The sequence below is a fragment of the Dipodomys merriami genome, unplaced genomic scaffold (assembly GCF_024711535.1).
Source record: "Dipodomys merriami isolate MVZ:Mamm:240054 unplaced genomic scaffold, mDipMer1.0.p SCAF_100, whole genome shotgun sequence".
Taxonomy (NCBI): Eukaryota; Metazoa; Chordata; class Mammalia; order Rodentia; family Heteromyidae; genus Dipodomys; species Dipodomys merriami.
Genome location: NW_027202272.1, coordinates 1,006,628 through 1,026,642, shown reverse-complemented (window position 1 = coordinate 1,026,642; position 20,015 = coordinate 1,006,628). Strand labels below are relative to the sequence as shown.

At 48.4% G+C, this 20,015-nt stretch overlaps 1 pseudogene; it reads right to left on the bottom strand.

Annotated features, from left to right (window-relative positions):
• Positions 1–913: 913 nt before the first annotated feature.
• Positions 914–20,015, bottom strand: part of LOC138806830 (chromodomain Y-like protein) — a 163,980-nt pseudogene continuing 144,878 nt past the window's right edge.

Sequence of the window (20,015 nt, the reverse complement as noted above, 5' to 3'; positions counted from 1 at the left end):
ACAGAAAAAAAGTGGCGGGATGGCATTTTTACATTTTCTTCCTTTACACCATGGAAATCTGGGTCTGAGTGATCTGGCTCCAAATGATACTTCACCTTGCATTGCTGAAAGCTTGCAGGAGACTGGGGAAGACATAATCCCAAACAATGATTAACCAGGCATCAGTGGCTTTCAGCAGTCCTCCTTGATATTTACAAGGCTGAGACAGTAGGATCAAGGTCAAAGTCCCCCTAGAAAGGAAAGTCCTTGAGACCCTTGTCCAACCTCAATGCCAACAAAGCCAGAAGTAGAGCTGTGTGGCTCCACTGGTAGAGGGCTCATTTTGAGCAAGAAAAGCTCATAGACTGTGCCCAGGTCCTGAGTTCCCAGTGATGAATCACTGGGAAAAAGTGCTATGTGCTGAGTTTTTCAAAGCATGCCATGCACTGAGTCCTTCACATTGCAGGCTATGGACTCCCTCCTTCAAAGGGTGGTGTGTGCTGAGTACTCTACCCAAAGTACTACATGCTGAGTCCTTCAAAGGGAGCTGTGTGCTGAGTCCTTTACACAGAGTGCTTTGTGCTATTTTTGGAAGTGCGCTGTGTGCTGAGTCATCCCAAAGGGTGCTATATTCTGAGTCCTTTAGAGGTAGTTATCCCCAACAATCACACAGACACAAACACAAACACACATACACACACGAGTGTCACCATGCACCTGCTTTGTGTGTGAATGAAAGGGAATGGAAGAGAATCTCCTCCAGCGGTGGGGCTGAGGGGTGATTCGATCCCCAGGGCAGGCTCTGGGGTGGGAGGGAGAATGCTGAGCTGAGGTAAGGCTGCAATTGCCATGGTCTGGAAGCCTTAGGACCTAGTCAGGGCTGCAATTGTGGCTAGTGGTGGGGGGCGGGGCCCAGGGGAGTAGAGGTCGGGGCTCATGGGCACACTTTGGTGGCAGCAATGGCCAGGGGCCCAAGGGAGCAGGGGCATGTGTGCATCAGGGCAGCGTGGCCCAGGAGAGGAGTGTGGGGCTGAAAGAGAGCAGAGAGAAGAGTGAGCAGGAGCACAAGTGAAGTAGGCCCTGAGAGGAGACTCGAGCTGGGACAGCTTCTTTACAGGTTTTGTTTTTGTTTTAGGGATTTTAGAAAACAAAAACAAAAACAAAAAACCAAAAAAAACCTTGGCTCCAACCAGCCCAGTTCCTGGAATGAAAAGAATGCCTCTAGGTCCCCCTCCCCTTAACAACTTAACCCACCTTCATTGTTCTGTTAAGGACAGACTGACTAAACAGTTAGCCAGTAATCCGGCTCCTGCTGGCATGCTGGCAACATCCGGAGTTTAGTATAAACTCCACCTTTTTCACATGCCTATGTTAAACTCCACTAAACTCCTTTGTGTATGTTTACCTTAAGCTCTGCTTTACCATTGAATTCTCCAGTCATTTAAACCAAAAGTGATAGGCTGGTTTAAACAGCCATTATGTGACAAAGTGTAACCTCATTGGCCACCTGGGTGTGTTCTGGTATGACTGTGCAATCTTTTGGGTGTGTGAAAATCTCATTGGTTGCCTACGTGACCAGGCTTCACCTTGTGATTTTTGCATTTAAAAACCTAAGTACTTGGGCCACTGGGGGTCACAGTATCAGCTCCCCGAGTCTGTGCTGTGCCCCTGGCCTGTCAGTGTAGGAATCTTCTCAATAAAGTTGCTTCTTTAATAACAACTTTGTTGCGGTGGGCTCTGTCACTCCGGTCGACTAGGAGGGCTTGCCTGCCTGAGTAGGGGTCTTCCTACTACACAACCACCAGTGGAAACGGCTTCAGTGGCTGGCGGCTGCTCCGATCATAGCGTGGGTCCTGGCCAGAAGTGCAGAGCATGTGGCAACTAGGCACCTATGGCTGCTGAGGTGGAGGCAGCAGTGGCGGCAGACTCAGGGGAGGAGGCCGCTGAGTCAACTGCTGCTGAGAAGGAGCAGAGGCTGCGAACATCCCCGCCATGTGCCCGCAGATGCCCCGCCCCCTCTCAGCAGCGCTGCTTTTCAAACATGGCCCTGCCAGCTCTGAACCACAGTGCCTCTTGCAGTAACCTGGCTGAGATGGCGCGCCCCTGGCATGCTTGTGGCCCTTACTTGGTCCCGGCCTCAGGTCCTCAGATGCCAGGTGCACACCTGATCACAGCCTACAGCTTCTTCCAGCCACACACGTGAGTGGCCGCCCTGCGGGCCAGCAACCCACGACCCGACCCCCAGCAACCTCCCCACTCTACCCAACCCCCCACCCCTGCAGAGCCAAAACCCCGCCTCTTGCTTCCCCTTACCAATCACCCCTGCACCTCCCCCATGTGCCACAGTCTGCCCTAGCTCTGCCACAAATGCACCCAAGGGGGGGGGGGGTGGAAGTGGGTGTCCACCCGGGGATCCGACCCTCATCTCTAGCGGTTAGTGTCCCAGGAAAAGGGGAACTTCAGGGATGGGTGAGGAGGGGGCACCACAGAGCCCCTAGCCTGGAGCAGTGGGAGCCACACAGCCTTGCATGTGCATCCTTTCTCTCCCTGGTGGGAACCTGGTGGCTTTCATCAGAGATGGGGAGCAACACCCCACCACCTGCCTTCTAGGTCTTTTCCTTTTTGCTGGGGAGGGAGGTGTTGGATGCAAAAGATAGGCCCCCCTTGCTGTGTGAGCCCTTGTCTTCTGTGCTCAGTCACCCTTTCACCTGAGGACATTCCCAGAAGAGCCCACTAGAGAGGTGAGGGCACTGGGGTCAGATAGAAGGTGGGTATTTGGGAGAAAAGCACACCCCCTCTGACACACATACAACCGGCCTGTACCCCCAACCGCAGCTGTCAACAGTTCTGACTGGGTGATCACATTTCCTAGTTCTGCCAGCTTCTGCTAGTGCTCCCAGTCCATCTGGTCTCCTCATCCTCCCCAAGAATCTGCCAAGTTGTTCAGAAGTATGTAGGAGGGAAGTAGGGAATCCATCTATGTATATAGCCTTTAGGACCCAATCAAAGTCCCCAATGACACCCCCACCCCAGGTCAGACACCTCTCTGGAGGCACCATGACCCCCTGCTTTGTTTTCTGTCCAGGCTCTGAGAAGCCACGTGTCTCGGGACTCCTTCACCCAGAGTCCTAAACTAGGGTTTTGGTGAATGGGGAGTCAAGGCTGGTTGTTCCCAAGGAGAAGGGTCTGGCCCTGGAGAAAGGGGGAGGCAGGGTGGTTCTGCAATATTACAGCATTGTTCCCCTTGGGTGGTTGCCCCTGGTTCTGACAAGGGTACGTTGCCTAGATGAGAAATCAACAAATTCAGGAGAGGCACTGCTTTGAGTCTGTGTGTTTAGGTGTGTATGAGAGAGAGAGAGAGAGAGAGAGAGAGATCATCTTTCTCATTGTACAGTCAGCATGTCTAAAAAGAGTACAATAATTTTTTGGAGTGGGGGTCTGGTTGTGGGGTCTGAACTCTGGGCCTGTGCTCTGTCCCTCAGCTCTTCAGCTCAAGGCTAGCACTCTAGCACTTGAGCCACAGCGCCACTTCCGACTTTTTTCTTTTTGCTTACATGGTGCTGAGGAATCAAACCCAGGGCCTTGTGCATGCAAGGAAAGCACTCTACCACTGAGCCACCTTCGTAGCCCGAGCAAAAGCATTTTATTTGTGTGCATGTGTGTATTTGTTGTTCTTTTTTCATTGATACCCAGTATGAGCCCAGCCACAATTTTTGTTTTCTCTTTCACAGTGTCATGGCTCCTTTAGAGAAGATTTCATCAGATGTTCCTTCCCACCACTTTCGTCCCCTTTCCTGCAGCCCACAGTAACTGCTGGGCCTGCGTGGGTCTCTCCTAGGAGGCCTGTGTGAACCACAGACCAGAGTGGATACCTGCCCTTCTGTCTTTAGCCAGAAGGCTCATGAGGCTACTGTGACCACAGCTGCATTCTTCCAGCGAGACAGTCTGCTCTCATGCGTATAGTTGGAGCTAATTCAAAGTTGGGAATGTGTCTGCCAAACATAATTAGGGAACTAGATAGGGGGTGTAGGGCAGGGGCTGTGAAGCTAGGAGGGTCTGGGAATTAATGAACCGTGTGACATGGCAGATGGTTCACCACGACCGAGGATGAGGGGGGAATCTTACCCAGGGCGTTGATGGTGTCCAAGGGCATCTTAACAGGGGGCTCCGGGTCCCCAATGTTGCCATGGATTTCCTCCCAGGGCAGTGCACTGGTGGGCAGTCCTCCCTGGAGTCCTGCAGACTCCAATCTGTATCACTCCTGAGCTGTTTCCAGCTAGGCAATGGTAGGCAAGTGTGTTCCCCCTGTTGGAGCCTGCTTGGGATCAGGACATGCAGTTAGCTAAGGCTCTCTGAATGCCATTTTCTGTAATCTGCTGTAGGCTGTCTGGAAGGAAAAAGGGACTGCTTATTTTGGAACCCATTAAGTATGCTACCTTTTCCAGGGTTTTTTCTTGAAGCTGGCAATTTCTACTAATGTCTGGGATTCTGGGTCAAATTAGATGGACAATTTCAGCCACCAAACAATGACTTTCAAAGCGGCACAGGCAGAGTTCCCAAGCCAGAAGTTTTCCTGCTATGAATGTCATGCCTTGACTGCCTTTCTCTGGCAGCTGCTGATTCTCCACCGGTTCTCTCTAGGCTGACCACCACAGTTGAGGATGTCTTGGGGAGCAGAGATTGTGACCTCACCATCCGCAGCCAGTCAGATGTGAGCAGAGACAATTCCCAGAACCTGCACTGGAATCTGGGAGATTCAGAGACCTGGAATGCCTCAAGGATCCTTTCTCTGCAACATGAAACTTGGGGGCCAGACATAGTGGACCATCCTGTCTGCACTAGGGAGTGGAAAGGAGGCCCCTTGAGACTGGCGTTCACCTCACAGCAACCTTGTTCACACCTGAGTAGGGAATGGAGTGCCACAGAGCTGGTCAGTGGCTGGACAGAGATCTTTGAGAATATAGACATCCCAGAGGCCCTGTAATCCAGTGAGGACAACATGGTTCACATCCTTGGAACCAAAACAGTTAAGTGCAGTGGTACCAGGAGGGTGGGAAGAGGGAGGAGGGAGAACTGTTGGAGAGCTACATCAGGATTTGTCCCCACCCAGGATGCTTAACGAATTAGATGGGACTTTGCTGTAGTATTGTCATAGACAGATGCTCTTTTATTTATCCAAAAAAACGATTAGTGTGTGCCAAGCCCAGGGGGTGAGGGGTGGGTCATACACGATGAAAGGTTCCAGTGCTGGATCCACAGAACATGAAGAAATCTTGGTTTGAGTTGGATACCATTGCTTCACTCCTGTCATCCTAGCTACTTAGGAGGCTGAGATGGGAGGATTGAGGCTTAAGGCCCATGCAGGAAAGCCTTTAAGACTCTTGTCTCCAACTAACTACCAAAAAGAAAATGCCAGAAGTGGATGAGTGGCTCAAGCCATAGGCTGTTGACCTTGAGTAAAAAGGTTCAGGGACAGTACCCAGTCTCTGATTTTAAGGCCCAGGAGTGACACAAAGAGAGGACAGAGAAAGAGAGGAGTGAAGAATAGAGGGAGAAAAGGAGGAAAGGAAGGAAGAAGGGATCATGCAGGCCTTGGTTTGGAGTCAAGGGAGCCAACCATTCACAATCTCTGTGGGGACAGTTTCAGAGCCTAAAGCCAGTATGTAGGACGAAGCGACTGTCCCCTCAGCAACTTCATGATATCCAGGATCTGAGTGATTTGCTTACTGCTGAGGGAAACAGCCTGGGGTAGACCCTAGGGCTCAGGGTGTGTCACCGACTTTATTTTCTGGTCAGATGAGAAGAAAGTGTCCAAAGGTTAGGGAGGATAGGGAGTGCGATATCCTGAGGGGGGGAGGCAGGGGATAAGGAGGAAGATGAAGAGGGAGGATGATCCCAGATCAGGTGTGTCAGGCCATTGAAGCCGTGACCTCACCTTACAACCTAGACCATCAGTGATAGAGCCTTCAACCCAGCCACATGGCTATTAAAAGTCCTGGCACTCTAGGTTCACCCTTGACAACCTCGCTGTCGTCCACTGCAGGATGCCTGTGCAGTACATCCTTGGGGACTGGGACTTTTGCTGGCTCAATCTGAAGATGACACCCCCAGTGTTCATTCCTCAACCACAGACAGAGGAAACCAGGCCACTGGCACAGGACAGCCAGGAAATGAGGGAAACAGTCAGACGCATGTTGCTCTGAGTCTTCCTCTAGGGGACTCTAGGGCCCCATGACTGCCATTCTCAGAGGTAGAGTTGGGTCTCCTTGCTGGCTCAGCCTTTAGTCTAGATGGCAGATGTGTGATTTAGAGAGGGCAGACTGAAGGTCGAGGCTGGTGAGAAAACCAGAGGCACTGGGCTCTGAGCTGCATTGTTTCTTTGAGGATACTCACAACCCAGGATCATTCCTGAGGTGGATCAGCCCTTTTCTCCTTCCCCAGATAAAGGGACCTAGAGCCCTCCAGTCTGCATCCCTTGGCTGAGAAATTAATTCATTCCAATATCCTTTGGTTGGATAACTAGATCTCAACTGACTACCCAGTGTCAAGACAGGACAGTGAGAGATCTTGAGTCCTTGATGAGGTCACGGGATCTCAGTATGAGATTGTACTTGTATGTCCTGACTCGGTGCATGGTCAGTCCCATCTCAGCCTGCCATGATCTAGGGCATAGAATCTAGAGACTCAGAGCACGATGGGGTCTATTCTGTGAGTCTTGAGTATTATGTGTGAGCTTTGAGCTCCGTTGTGCTCACCTGCTTCCCTTGGTTGGGTGGGTTTATGCTAGAAAAAGTTTAAAACTAGGGCCTGGGTCCCATCCCTTGTTTTATGCTCAAAGCTAGCACTCCACCATTTGAGCTCCAGCTCCACTTGCAAGGTTTTTGGGTTTTTAATTGGAGATAAGAGTTCTCAATGACTTTCCTTCCAAGGATGGCATTCAACTGCAGTCTTCAGATCTCAGTCTCCTGAGGGGATAGGATGACAGGCATAGAAATGCATCTTTGGCTGTGTGTCAGTGGCTCATGGCCGTCATCCTAAGTACTCAGGAGCTGAATCTTAGGATCAAGAGTAAAAGCCAGCTTGGGCAGGAAAGACCCTCAGACACTTCTCTCCAATAAAGCACCAGAAAACCGGAAGTGGTGCTGTGGCTCAAGTAGTAGAGTGCTGGACTTGAGCTGAAGAACTCAGGGATAGAAACCAGGCCCAGAGTTCAAGACCCACAACCAATCAAAAGAAAGAAAGTAAAACATCTTTGCAAAGGAGGATGGAAGTGTGTTGTGTGTATGTGTGTGGGGAGGAGGGGGCTGGTAGATATTTATCACCCAGCTCATTCCTCGCATTAGACGGATTGTTCAAACACTTAGTTCACAGCAGCCGATTCTTGACCACAGGTAAAGCTCTGGGTTGGATGTCAACCATCGGACCTCAGTCTCCTCATGGGAAAGTTGTGAGGAAATAAGGGACTAATACAGAGGGATCTCTGGAGCAGAGCCAGGAACAGAGGGAGCAGGTGTCAGATACATTTCTCATCAATTCTGTGAGCATATGACAGGAAGTTGCCGGGAAAGGGCTCAGATGGGTTCTGTTATTAATCATGCAACAGGTGTGGGATTATGAAACAAAACATGGCTGTCTCTCATTAACCTATCCTCATGAGGTAGGGATCCTTCACTCTATTCATTTTTCCAGCTGGGGAAAATGAGTCATGGAGAAGCCAGGTGACCTATTCATGATCCCCAACTGAAAGGAATCTTGGCCTGATTTCTCTGCCATACTTCCTAGGACAGTGGGTGTTATTCAGTCCATTTCTTGTGATGGGAAGTCCACTTCTTGTCATTTGTGGGGCTTGAATTCTGGATCTGGATGCTGTCCCTGAGCTCCTCAGATAAAGGCTAGCGCTCTACCACAGGAGTCACAGCATCACTTCCCGTTTTCTGTTAGTTCTTTGAGGATAAGATTCTCACAGGCATTCCTCCCAAGCCAGCTATGAACCAAGATCTTCACATCCCAGACTCCTGTGTAGTTAGGATTATAGGTTTGAGCCATCGGCATCTGGCTTAAGTGTAATTCTGGAACTCTGTCGCTGTCTCTGTCTCTGTCTCTTTCTCTGTCTGTCTGTCTCTGTCTCTGTCTCTGTCTCTGTCTCTGTCTCTGTCTCTGTCTCTGTCTCTGTCTCTCTCTCTCTCTCTCTCTCTCTCTCTCTCTCTCTCTCTCTGTCTCTCAGGAATTGGTAGAATGAGTGTTGGAGGAGTTGGCCCAGCATCCCCATGAGGCTGGAACGCAAGGTGGCCCTTTCATTCTGGAGGTGGGCTGTGGGTCAGGAGCTGTTTTGCTCAGCCTGTTGAAGCAGCTTCATGAGGTAAGCCCCTCTGTGCCCTGGCTAGACCATGATGATTATTCATTGTCCATCCCATGAGTCCTTCCCCACATCACTCTGCTACACCATTGAAGGAAAGTGGATGAGAAAGTGTCACCTTGTCCCCCTGCCCAGCACAATCCCAGGCCTCTGACCTATACCCCCACCTATCTGACAAGACCTTGGCTCTAAGACAATAAAAACACTCTGTGTGTACTACCCTTTGCTGGGGAGTGTCGTTTTGGTTAGGGTGGCGGGTTCAGAGGAGAGACCCCAGACCTGATTCCTCCCGGGGAACATTTGTTCTTGTGACAGAGCCAAATCATTGCTGTGGATAAGGACGAAGAATCCATCAGAGTGACCCAGAACAATGCTCAAAGATAGGTAAGCTGTTGAAGTATCAAACCCACTCATGTCTGCTTCCTACTCCCAAAAAGGAGGTGTAGTATGGGTGGCCTGGCCTTGGGTTTAAGGGATTATAAATGGATGGTGGCGGTCAGGAGCTCATGGCTCCCACCCACCATCCTAGCACTTTGGGAGGCTGAGGTCTGATCTTTGTGACTCAGAGTAACCCAGGCAGGAAAGTACGTGTGAATCTTATCTCCCATAAACCACCTCCCTCCCCAAAAACACACATAAAAAGCCAGATGTGCTGTGGCTCAAGTGGTAGAGCCTCAGCCTTGAAAAAAAGAAGCTCAGGGATAACACCCAAGCCCTGAATCCAAGCCCTAGGACTAACACAATCATGAAATAAATGAACATTGTACACCTTTTATCTGACTTCCAAGAAAGATGTATTCAGTTTTCTTGCTGGTACATGTAGCCAAAGGTAAGGGGCTCCCTTTCATGTTTCCCTAACCTTCTCCTTCTCTCCTTCATCTGTCCAGGCTTAGGTTGCAGGACAGAATTCAGATCATCCCCCTGGTTGTGACATTAGGTACCCTGCCCCATCCACCTCCCTTGGGGTCAGGATCCTGGATGCTCTCCCTGCTGGGAGGATGAGGCACCACAGAGATGAGGGTAGGTATTCCCAACACTCACGCACACACACACACAGAAATACCCCTAATCCAACTGAGACTAGCCTTTTCCAAACACACTTTATCTCCTTGGATTAACTGACCTAGGAGAGGAATTTGATCCCCTGTAATGATTATTTTAACTTGGGCTTGCTAGTTGACAGGAGATAAACAGGAACAAAAAAAAACAAAAAGCCTTTGGTGCCCATCACCTGGGGTTCGGGCTCATGCCTATCATCCTGGCTACTCGGGAGGCTGAGAACTGAGGATCACAGTTTGAAGCCAGCCATAAGCTGGAAAGCCCATGAAACTCTACTCTCCATAGAACCACCTAAAAGCTAGAAGTGGTGCTGTGGCTCAAGTGGTAGAGCACCAGCATTAAGCAACAAAACTCAGAAAGACAGCTCCCAGATCCTCAGTTCAAGCCCACACAAAGAAATGGTCCTGTCTTTTTGCCCACAGATTGCCCAAGCTTCGAGCCCCCTCTCACGGAGTGTGATACAACACCTGCCCCTGGGTGGTGTATCAGGGCCTTCACAAATCCGGTGGTGGAATCCAAGCCTTCCCATTCATGCATTCTCAACCCACACTGGCTGGAAGGCAGAGTCTGACAAGGCTGGCAGCCTGCACAGCGGAGAGCCTCCAGCTTTTCCAAGGTGATCAGAAAGGCTTCTTGGAGACAGCACTTGAAAAGGGGGTCTTGCTTAACAAGGAGGATCTGAAAGACGCACAGAGAACAAAGGTGCTGCAGATAATGGGCAACATAGCAGAGCGTGTTCATTTCCAGCCAGGGCTGCTGGTGAGAGACTTGGTATAGATGTGCGAAACTGTCCCAAGACAGGCCTGAGGCTTCACAGAAGAACAGCTATCTAGGGCTGGGATTTTGTCTCAGAGGTGGAGGGCTCGCTTAGCACACAGGAAAGCATGGGTTCGATTCCTAGGTCCTGCATACACAGAAAAATCTGGAAGTGGCATGGTGGCTCAGGTGTAAGAGCACTCCCCTGGAGACAAAGCAAGTTAGGGACAGTGCCAGGCCATGAGGTCAGGCCCCAGGGCTGTCACCATAAAACAGTTCTCCCAGTGACCTTTGTGACAAGTGGATGGCTATGCCCTGAAGCTCTTAGTAGATCCATCTGTGCTTTGTGTCTCCTCTGACAGAGGGGAGCTGGACAGTCCTTCTGCCCTGGGTACCCCTGAGCCCGCTTGTCAGCAACCCTCCTAATGTCTTCCACGAGGACATGGAGCAGCTGGCCCCAGAAGTCCTCAGGTATCGTTTGGGTGGGGCAGGGGGACATAGGGCAGGCCCAAGAACTCTTTGGGGGTCTGATCTGCCCTGGAAGACCAGGCAATCTGCAGGAGGCAGATGGGAGGATAGAGGGGGTTAGTGATGTGGAGGGGGCCCTTTAATCCCCATGGCTTCACCCAGATTCTAGCATCCCTTTGCTGTCCCTGAGGGAGGTAGAGGGGTGTCTAGGTGGTAGTGTCTAGAGGAGGACTAGGTGGACATTCTGAAGGACTTGACACCTTAAGCTATGAGCCGGTGGCTCATGCCTGTCATCCCACACCTGTCATGCTGGCCACTCAGGAGGCTGAGTTCCAGAGGCTCTCATTTCATAGCCCAGGCAGGAAAGTCCCACCAGAACCTCATCTCCAATCTCCAACCGGAAGTGGCACTGTGGCTCAAGTGGTAGAGCACTGGCTTTGAGGAAAATTAGACATCAAGGAGAGTACCCAAGCCCTGAGTTCAAGCCCCTCAACCAAAAAGCAAAAGCAAAAACAAAATAACAAACAAGAAAGAAAGACACCCCTTCTTTGCTTGCAAGAGATAGTGAAGTACTATGGTTGCTATGGTTGTGAGACTAGGTGCTGGCCTCACTGTACAGACATTTCTAATAACTCTCCAGGTTTACCACAGTGTGAAGCCATAGCAGGGTGGGTGGTGCCTTACCAAGAACTCCAGAGGTCATGGACTGTGGTAGGCAGGGAGTGGGTGAATGGGAGCAGGTGTAGGATGGTAGTGTCAATTATATGCTCTCCATCCATGGAAGAATGGTTTGCATGCTGGTGACAAAGTCTGAAGTGTAGGGTTACATTTGGTTTGTGTCTTGATGAGTTGGGTTTTCCCTTGGTATAAGAAGGTGGCTACATGAGGAGGCTACAATGCTTGATAAGAAATGTATTCCTTATCTTGCCCATGTAATTGTCATCCCTCTGTACAGGATTTTCACAATAAAAAAAGAAAGAAAGAAAAGAGCTGAAGAAAAAAAAAGTTGGGTGTAGCCTGGCGTTGCCAGTGGCTCATAACTGTCAGCCTAGCTACTCAAGAGGCTGAGATCTGAGGATCACTGTTCAAAGCCAGCTTGGGAAGGAACGTCTGTGAGACTTTACCTCCAATGAACCACCAGAAAATTGGATGTGGTGTTGTGGCACCAGTAGTGGAGCGCACACCTTCATCTGAACAGCTGAGGGCCTGCTGGCAGGCCCAAAGCTCAAACCCCATAACCTACAACCAAATAAAAGGTAGCTGAATTTTCTGCATAACAGTGTGTACAGTAGAAATGCGATGATATGTTGTGAACCATTCCAGACATGTGAGAGGCTCTGAGTTTTGTCTGCAGTTGGTCTGATGATGGTAGAGCCATCTTCTCTGGGGTGGAAAGTTCAGGGTGCTCAGGGACTGCTGAGGCTTTGGGCTACCACTGGGTGTGTCTGTGTGTTCGTGTGTCTTTTGTCTGTGTGTGTGTGTCTGTGAGTTTGGATGTAGAAGACCTGGGCCTTGAACTCAGGGTCTACGTGAAGTTCCTATGCTTCTGTGCTCAAAGCTAGTGCTCTAACACTTGAGCTGCAGCTCCATTTCTTGCTATTTGGTGGTTCATTGGAGATAAGAGCCTCACAGGCATTTCTGTGCTGGGTGGCTTTGACCTCAGCCTCCTGAGTAGCTAGGATGACAGGTGTGAGACACCAGTGCCATATTTGTTTGTGTGTGTGTGTGTGTGTGTGTGTGTGTGTGTGTGTGTGTGTGTGTGTGTGTGTGTGTGTGTGTGTGTGTGTGTTTTCCTCATCTTTCTCTGTCCCGTTCCTGGGTGCCTGTCTGCCTCTTTCTCACCTCGGATGGTGCCCCTCCTCCACATCGACCTTGCCTTTAGCCTCCTAACAGGGTCTACCATGAGTGCTAAATGGCCAGAGACCTGAGTTCAACTTTTCTTTGGGGCCCAAGTCCAGCTGTCCAAATCTTTGGCCTCCTGCAGGGGATTCTGCATCTGCTGGGCTAGCTGAAATAGAGCCTTGCCTGTCTCTGGGTGGGGAACTCAGACATGGGATGTCCTGCCCTTTTCCTCAGCTAGACCTCTGGCTGCATGTCCCTCTCAGCAGGCTGGTAGTGGAGTGAGGGAAGGGGGTTGCCGGTGGCTCTGGCCAACTGCAGCTTGATAGCGGACTGAAGGCTGCCCAAGCAAGGAAGATTCCAGGCTGCATTGGAGGTGAGGCCAAGGTGGCTTGGAAATATCTGTTGGTGCTTAGGAAATGTCCAAGTACTTTATCGCAGGCAAGTCTATCTTCCAGCCCCATCTGGGCCTCTCCAATCCTTCTAGAGAATTCTGGATGCCCAGATTACAGAGGCACAGACTTTAGATTCCAAGGCCAGAAAATTGGGGGAGGAGAGACTGGTATGGCCAATACCTCAATGTTCTGGGGCATTAGCCTTGACCTAGGTATGCCCCCCTTGTGTACATTCACTTCTTAACCCAGAGCTCGCCAGAAACAGGCCACTTGTGGTGGTGCTGTAGAAATGGCAGGAGTGGTGGTGCTGTAGAAATGGCAGGAGTGGAAGTGAGATCTAGGATGACCAAAATCTGGATTGATGGCCTAAGGGGGGGGGCAAAATGTGTCTTTAAAAAAAAACTCTAGAGCTGGAACTCAGGACCTAGGCACTGAGCTTCCTTTGCTCAAATCTAACAGTCTATCACTTGATCCACCGGTCACATTTCATCTTTTCAGTATTTTAGTGGATATAAGAATCTCACGAACTTTCATTCCTGGGCTAGTTTCAAACTGCCATCTTAAGAGCTCAGCCTCTTGAGTAGCTACGATTGCTGGTATGAGCCACTGGCACCTGCTAAGGATGTTTGTGTGTGTGTGTGTGTGTGTGTGTGTGTGTGTGTGTGTGTGTGTGTGTGTGTGTGTGTGTGTTTACCAGGGCTCGAACTCAGAGCCTAGGTGGTATCCTTTAGCTTGTTTGCACAAGGTTGGTGCTCTACCTCTTGTACTCCAGTAGCTCTGCTTCCCAGCGTTTTGGTGATTCATTGCAGATAACAGTCTGCCCAGGCTACCTTTGAATCTTGCTTGATCCTCAAGTGTCAGCCATGATTAGCTAGGATTATAGGCATGAGCCACTGGCATCCAGCTGCAAGGATGTCTCTTCATACTGTCTTCTGTTCGAACAGCTATCTACTTACCTTGGCCTAGATCTCTGATCTCCACATCAGCTCCCAGCAGCCCTTAACTGTGTGGAGAACATAAAGCTCAAAACTGTCAAGCATCCAATTTCTATGCCCTCAGGGGAGGTTACGTTTCCTCTGAAGCCTGGAGGAGTAGGGGGAGGGGGAAGAAGGTTAGGTATAAATGGGTGCTAGGCTGGGAGAGAGGTACACTGTCTTAGCCAAGAAGGAAAATGTGGCCAGATGTTAATAGCTCATGCTCTCATATTCCTAGCTCCTCAGGAGGCTGAGATCTAAGGATTGGCATTCAGAGGCAGCCCACATCACTTTGTTTTTTCTTTTTTTTTTTTTTTTGCATCAATAGCATCTTTTATTGTGAAAATACTGTACAGAGGGGTTACAATTACATGGGCAAGATAATGAGTACATTTCTTATCACCAGCTCACTTTTCTAAAGTGTGTGAGACTCTCCTCTTCAAATAACCACCTGAAAGCTGGAAGAAAAGTTGTGACTCAAGTGGTAGAATTGCTAGCCTTGAATGAAAAAAGAGCCCGGGTTCTGAGTTCAAGCCCAAGTACTAAGATGTGCCCATGCACACACACACGCACACACACACACACACACACACACACACACACACACACACACACATACACACACACACACACACAGACATACATACAGGAAGGTGGTAATGATGAGCTGAGCTAGAACTGGGGGCAGTCCAGAGGCACAGTCATAGTAAACTCTCGACATGTAATTTATTTCTCCCCAACTCCTTCTTGGGCTGAGGGTTCTGGGCCATGGCAGTAAGTTCTATGGAACCTGCACTTCCATCCATGCATAGGGTACAGGACCAAGGGAAGAACATGATGGATGCTCGTTTATACTCAATGCATGATTGCAGACCTTCATCTGCCGCTGAACATTGGTGAGGAAAGCAGGCCTCTGAGCCCTGGGACTCCTGGGATAGCCACTGCTACAATCAGCAGACGGCCAGCTGTGGATTCCTGAGCCAACAAGTCTTTCATGAGCCCAACTCAACACCCACCTAAGTTGTGCCTGACAAATTTGCCCCCGTGAGTAGGCATTACCTGCTGTGCCATCTTGCAGCTCTTGCCCCTCCTGGCCCAGAAACCTGGTCTGAAATGTTGATTTACTGCTCAGATCCACACTGCACCCATGACAGATGCCATTCTGATGACCTGGCTGATGACCTCAGTGCCCCAAGGCTAGACCTTTGTCTGATACTTTGGCCCGCTCTATAGAAAAAGGCTCCCAAAGAGGCTGCTTTCAAGACTTGTAGGACACCTAGATATTGGGAGACCCTTAGCAGTCCACTGGAAATTACTCTGCCTAGAGCCACAGAGTGAGGTTCATGCAGGCCAGGTGGGGCTTGTACTCTGGGCCTGGGCAGTGTCCCTTCAGCTCTTCAACTGACCAATTGAGCCACAGTACCACTTCCAGTTTTCCTGTGGTTCATTGCAGATCAGAGTCTCCTCTACTTTGCTGCTCAGGATGGCTTTGAACGACGATCCTCAGATCTAAGCCTCCTGATGAGCTAGGAGGATAGGCATGAGCCACCAGCACCCAACTGATTTAGACTTTCACCACAGTGGACTCGGAACTCCTGAAAGCTTTTCTTTATTTTTTATGTGCCAGTACTGGGGCTTGAACTTAGGTTCTAGGCTCCGGTCTCTTTAACTTTTGCTTCAAGGTTGGCACTCTAGCACTTGAGCCACAGCTCCATTTCTGGTAGTTCATCGGCAAGAAAAGTCTCACTAACTTTCCTCCCCTGAGCTGACTTTGACCCACAACTTCTGATCTCAGTCTTTTCAGTAGCTAGGATTTATATGGGTTGAGCCACTAGTAGCATTGGGCTAGAACCTTTTCTTTCTTTTTTTTTTTTTTTGGATCCAGTCGTGGGGCCTGAACTCTGGGCCTGGGCGCTGTCCCTCAGCTCTTCAGCTCAAGGCTAGCGCTCTACCACTTGAGCCACAGCGCCACTTCCGGCTTTTTTCTTTTTTGCTTATGTGGTGCTGAGGAATCGAACCCAGGGCCTCATGCATGCAAGGCAAGCGCTCTACTACTGAGCCACCTTCCCAGCCCCCTAGAACCTTTTTTTTTTTTTTTAAATTGTATTTTATTTTATTTGAGAACATACTGTACAGAGGGGCTACAATTACATGGGCAGGATAATGCATACATTTCTTACCAAGCATTGCAGCCTCCTCCTTTGTTTACCCTTCACTTCCCTTCCCCGCCTCCCCCCTCCCCCCACCCAATTTTACCCCCTCCCCCCACCCAATTATACCCCCCTCCCCCCCCACACCGACATTGTAAAGCTGGTTTTGACATGACATTTTGTACTTCTCATTGTTGCAACAGGTCCACCTGAATCCTTAAACGACTTGTTTGTCCCCATCTCCTCCACATGTTATACTGACATCAAATATAGTGAAAGCGGGGGTTACACTGTGGGGGAGGGACATACAAAGCAACAAAGAAATAATCTTATAAATGCGTTAGAAACACATGCATGAAAGAAACGAAAACATTAAAATAGAACCTTTTCTTAAGCAAGTGTTCTTCCGTGCATTTGCCCTGACTCCTCCATGGAAAGGAGGCCTGAGGGTCAGGAGCTGTGAAAAAAAGGCTACCAGCCACAGGAAATGGCTGGGGTCCATCGTGAAAAGCCAAGCTAATCTTCCCCCTGGGCCCCATTCTGGGACTTCCACCCTCTGCCCTCCCTGTGGATCAAATAAAAGCCTTGACCCAGCCTTGAATGTATTACCGGACTTGTGTGAAGCCTCAGAACCTTCATTCCACCCACACCACCTATTCTACACCACAACTCAAGAAACTTTGTGCAGTTTGTACCTTCTGCCTGAGGCTCTCTATCTTGTTCCACATCTTAGAACTCCACTGGAATTTTGGCACTGGTTATACCACCTCCAGGAGCAAGTTTTTCATTCCCTTCTCCCTCTTTTTTTTAAATATTGAGTTGCTAGAGATGTTCTGACTGCAAAGATATAAGAATAGGACTGCAAATACATCATTGTAGAGCAAGCTAGGAGTCTGGTGATGTGAGCTGCCATGTAACCTGACTTAGCCAAAGGTAAACTGCTGCAACCCAGGTACACAGAACCAGATGCTTCTTTTTTTTTTTAATATCTTTCTTTTTTTTTTAATATTATTTTATTTTATTTGAGAACATACTGTACAGAGGGGCTACAATTACATGGGCAGGATAATGCATACATTTCTTACCAAGCATTGCAGCCTCCTCCTTTGTTTACCCTTCACCTCCCTTCCCAGCCTCCCCCCTCCCCCCACCCAATTATACCCCCCTCCCCCCCACCGACATTGTAAAGCTGGTTTTGACATGACATTTTGTACTTCTCATTGTTGCAACAGGTCGTTTGCCCCCATCTCCTCCACATGTTATACTGACATCAAATATAGTGAAAGCAGGGGTTACACTGTGGGGGAGGGACATACAAAGCAACAAAGAAATAATCTTATAAATGCGTTAGAAACACATGCATGAAAGAAACGAAAACATTAAAATACATATTTAAGGGTTCATTTTCCTAACATCACATTATCTGACCTTTTCCGCTTGACTCATACCTATACTATATATTGCAAATAAGGGAAACCATGGGACCTATGCTTCTTTGGGCCTGGCTTACTTCACTTAATATAATTTTTTCCAAACCTTTCCATTTCCTAACAAATGGGGAAATGTCATTCTTTCTGATGGAGGCATAGAATTCCATTGTGTATATATACCACATTTTCTTGATCCATTCATCTACTGAGGGGCATCTGGGTTGGTTCCATATCTTACCTATGGTAAATAATGCTGCAATAAACATAGTTGTGCTGGTAGCTTTAGTGTGGTCTTGTTTGTAAACATTTGGGTAAATGCCCAAAAGTGGGATTGCTGGATCATAGGGGAGATCTATGTGAAGTCTTTTGAGGAACCTCCATACTGCTTTCCAAAGTGGTTGAACAAGTTTACATTCCCACCAACAATGAAGTAAGGTTCCTTTCTGTCCACATCCCCTCCAGCATCTGTTGTTGTTAGAGTTCTTGATTTTTGCTGTTCTAACTGGAGTGAGGTGATATCTCGATGTTGTTTTGATTTGCATTTCTTTTATGGCTAGGGATGTTGAACATTTCTTCATGTGTCTATTGGCCATCCTTCTTTCTTCTTCAGAGAAGCTTCTCTTTAAGTCTTTCGCCCACTTATTTATTGGGCAGTTGTTTCTTTGAGGATTTGTTGTTGGGTGGTTTAATTTTTTGAGTTCCAAGTATATTTTAGATATGAGACCCTTGTCCGTTGTATGGCTAGTAAAGATCTTCTCCCAATCGGTGGGCTTTCTATTGATCTTGCTAGCTATGTCATTTGCCCTGCAGAAGCTCTGCAACCGTATGCAATCCCATTTGTCCAACCTTTCTTTGATTTGTTGTGCTTCCGGGTCTCTATTCAGAAAATTTCGGCCTGAGCCAAGGAGACCTAATGTTTCTCCTATTCCATCCTGTAATGTTTTCAGAGTGTCTGCTTTGAGTTCAAGGTCTTTGATCCATTTGGAGTTGATTCTGGTGCAGGGTGATATATAAGGATCTAGCTTTAGTTTTCTACATGTAGTTAACCAATTTTGCCAGCACCATTTACTGAAGAGGCTGTCTTTCTTCCATTCAATTGTTTTAGCTTCCTTATCAAAGATTAGATGGCTATAGGTCTGTAGGTTCATTTCTGGGTTTTCAATTCTATTCCATTGGTCCTGAGGTCTGTTCTTATGCCAATACCAAGCTGTTTTGATTACTATGGCTTTATAGTAGAGTTTGAAATTTGGTATTGATATTCCTCCAGCAGTGTTCTTTCCGTTGAGGCGCGTTTTTGCTATTCGGGGTCTTTTATTAGAACCAGATGCTTCTGACTCGCTCAGCCCTGTCATCCAAGATACTGGAGGGCTGAGATCAGACACTGGTGGTTTTAAAATCCAGTCCTGACAGGAAGTCTGCAAAACTCTGAGCTGTGGCTCAAAGTGGTAGATCTCTAGCCTTGAGCAAATGATCTTAGGACTGTGCCCCCAAACTTTCAGTGTAATCCCCGTGGCTGACTCACCACTCCCCTACAAAAAACCCACCCCTCTAAATCATTTGATGTGAACTTTGTGTAGTTTGGTAACATTGACGAAAGCACCCTAATTCTAATGACAGTGTGTGGGATACAGCTCTGTCATGAGTCTTATATGAGGAATGGTGTACTGAGTACATTCTTGCATCTGGTCTTTGTAAGAGCTCCAAAGATTATTGTACTGATGAGAACCTTGAGGCTCAGATATGTCCCCATGTCAGGGCCAAAATGATGTATGTACTGAACTCTAGTGAGTTTTCTCCTGCAGACAATTGTTTTGGTTTATTTTTTCTCGCTCATGAACCTTAAACTCAGGGCCTACCTACTGACCCTTCCCTGTTGGGCTCATGGTTAGCACCCTACCAAGGGGACCCAAGGAAACCCTTACAATAGTGTTACAGTCTAGGCATCTGTGGCTGATATCTGTCATCCTGCCTACTTTGACACATTTTTTTTCCTTCTCTGTAAAAATCCTGGGTCTCAGTATGAAGTATAATCCATATTCAAATATATGCATGTGATAAGGTGTAATGAATGAAATAAATGTTATGTATGTAATAATACTAAATAAAATAAATAATGAATAAATAAGGGTAATGAATGTCAAATGGAGTAAGCCCATGTATGTAAAAAGATCACATATATGAATATTAATTTTTCCAGTGTTGGTGCTTAAATTCAGGCCTGGAAACTGGTCTGAAATTCTTGTCTTCAACAACAGTGAACTTCCCTTCCCCCACAGTGTCACAGAGTTTCCCAGACCCTGAGTTCAAATCCAGGCCTGCCAGAAAAATGGAGCAAATTCTAAGCCATGGCCTTAATTTATTTTTTTCAGGGCCGGTGCTTGAACTCATCTTGTGGCAATTCTGCCTCAGGTTCGATCACCCTAGGCTGGGGTGCAGCCAATGGACTCACAGCCCATTCTGAGATCCTAGGACCCAAGTTCAAATCTCGGGACTGATAAAAAAAAAAGGAGTGGGGCAGGGAAGTTGGCTCAGTAGTAGAGTCCTTGCTTTGCATGCATAAGGCCCTGGGCTTGATTCCTCAGCACCACATATGCAGAAAAAAGCTGGAA